The sequence below is a fragment of the Coregonus lavaretus genome (assembly GCF_964263955.1).
Source record: "Coregonus lavaretus genome assembly, chromosome: 10".
Taxonomy (NCBI): Eukaryota; Metazoa; Chordata; class Actinopteri; order Salmoniformes; family Salmonidae; genus Coregonus; species Coregonus lavaretus.
In genome coordinates, this window is record NC_139997.1 from 9,527,332 (window position 1) to 9,530,202 (window position 2,871).

Here is a 2,871-nt window from a genome sequence, read left to right on the forward strand (position 1 = left end):
GAAAGCACTTGGTATTCTGATATAGCCTAAGCACTTGGTATTCTGATTTCACTTTCATGCAAAAAAATTGAGCGTCAATGGTATCCTCCGTGCCATGGATCTTCGGGGTTAATACACTTCTTGTTTTGCACCTACAGCGTGTTTTCCTTCTACACCACGATCGACGCAACCGCCTCCCAGCACACACACTATATAAAGCATAAGAAGTTACGCTTGCCTATCTATATGACGGAGCTCGTGGGTGTTGCGGACGGACGGCCAAGTGGAGGTTGCTCGTTAGAACGCGTTATTTAGAACACTTAGTAAAATTCTTCCTTCCACTTTGTTTTCCTCCGTTAGGGATGGAATTGCTGACTACAGGATGTGGATGGGTTTGCAGGTTTGCGCCAGATCTGCAAGAACGCGAGACACAACTAGAGCGGGGCAGGGTACAGTCTCTCCAAGTGCAACTCATCTGAAGTGAAAGTTTAGTTGCGCCCCTTGTTTGGAGGGGGAGGGTAAACTTGTTGTAAAGGTAAAGACTATACGGCTCATGTACACCAACTTTCTGCTATGATGGAGTTTTTTTTCTCAATTGGCAATTTCTGTTAGTAAGAAATAACCTATTAAAAAATGTAAGCAAGTCTGACATTGGATAATGTTGGTTCAGGTTGACGGTTTAATTGAAAAAAATATTTAGGTGTTGATTTGTTTTTATTTTTGTTTAGGCCTATTATTTTAGAATTCCATAATATATAAGTAATCCATGATATAGATATATATAGTTAGGCTATATATAGTTATATTGTACAAAGTTGACATTAAATCACACCCAAACATAAACAAATATGAATTAAATACATTTTCATTACCTTTGATCACAAGATAAGTAATCAATGTTATATATCTATTAATATATATATGTCTGTCTGGAAATTATTTAATTGGCAATTTTTTTTGTAAACTTATTCAAAAGTGGACAGTCTTGAGAAACATGGCACTTACTCGAATCATTGTTTTTCATTTTGCATAATTAAAACACCATTATTTAATTTATTATTTATTCATGTTATAATTTATTCTATTGGATTCTTGGAGTTTGTGAGACTAAATATACAAAAGATTTCAAACGAGACATACTATTATTATTAGGCCTCAACCTAATGTCAATATATTATTATTATTATTATTATTTAATTGGTTGCTTATTTGATTATTATTGTTATTATGGGGGGTATTTATTATAGCTGATTAGAAAAAGATTCAACTAAACGTAAATGTTTGATTCTGCAAGAGCATCTACTGCAAATTTGACACAAAATAAATAGATATGACATCTCATTCTCACCCCAAATATATAGGCTTTCTAATCCAATAATCTAATAATGTCTCGATGGCGAATCTGTAGATGCTTTGTTCAGCTATGAAAAAGACAACTTCAATGGAACACAGGCAGTGGAACACAGCCCTACAGCATCAAGAATAAAAAATACCAACTAGCCGTATAGTTAATTTATATATATTTGAAATGATCGATAATCAGGACATCGTTTGATTTCCAATATACAGAACACGGCTGACTTGAGACCAGCGCGCGTAACTGGAACTTTTGGCGATAAATCTGTCACCTTCACCGACATCACCGCAATGAAGGCGCGCGCATCTCCCGTTCAAAATGAGCATCATGTAGAGTGCTACCAAGAGTTTGGGATTTTACTAAATTTCTTTCGATCATATCAAGGTTTAGCTATAATTTCACTGTACATTTTTAAGACATTTGAAAGCAGATTTTTTTTAAAGCAGAGCCTAATAACTCATCCAATCTGGTGATTAATTACGCACTGCAGGTATCCGTTTGAATTAAAGGAATCTCACAGTTCTTGAAATTGTTAACCTGCAACATGATCGCTAAATGAATCATCATATTGAAAAATACTGTATACATAAAAATATTCTGAGGTATTGTCTGTTTCTTACCATTCAGGTTGCAAGCAGAGTTATCATGCGCCATTCATGAGGGCATCAAACGGACACCCACATTTCAGCTGCCTGCAACACATTTAATGGGAGTGCGGTGATGCAGCAGAACAATGTGATATCAAGTGACTCATTTCTTCATTGAAGAAAATCAAATTCGCGTTTTTTGATGAGACTATACTGAGGACTAGTATTACATATAAACCTCATTGAGGATTGCGCTACTGTGCATAACATTAATGAGGAGTGGTAAATAGCGATGAGAATCTCCTACACTAGTAATACCAGATTCTTCTAACCATTTTGGCAGATCTACAAATTATGGGATAAATAAAATAGTCCTGTAAACACTTCCAAAAAAACAACATGTACGCTACAATACACAAAAATATGGTCATTACACTGAAACCAAAAGGAGAACAAATATAATTTGTTGTTTTTCAACATGCGTGGGTTGAGCTTTTCTGGGTTTACTGATGGAACCATGCATGGGTTGAGCTTTTCTGGGTTTACTGATGGAACCATGCATGGGTTGAGCTTTTCTGGGTTTACTGATGGAACCATGCATGGGTTGAGCTTTTCTGGGTTTACTGGGTGTCATAGAATTAATAAAAATAGTTATATTGTACAAAGTTGCCATCAAATCACACTCAAACATAATCAAATACAAATTAAATACATTTTCATGACCTTTGATCACAAGAAACACAGAAAGGAGACAACGACTCAGTTTTATGCCATGTCTTCCCATTTGTGACTACAGACCAACATAACATGCTAAATAAGGGACTCAGACTGAGCATGTATAGGAAACATTATATGATCCATTTAATCAGGGCCTATATTCACAAAGCATCCCAGAGTAGGAGTGCCGATCTAGGCTTCCCTTTTACATTATAATGAATAAGAGGGGGG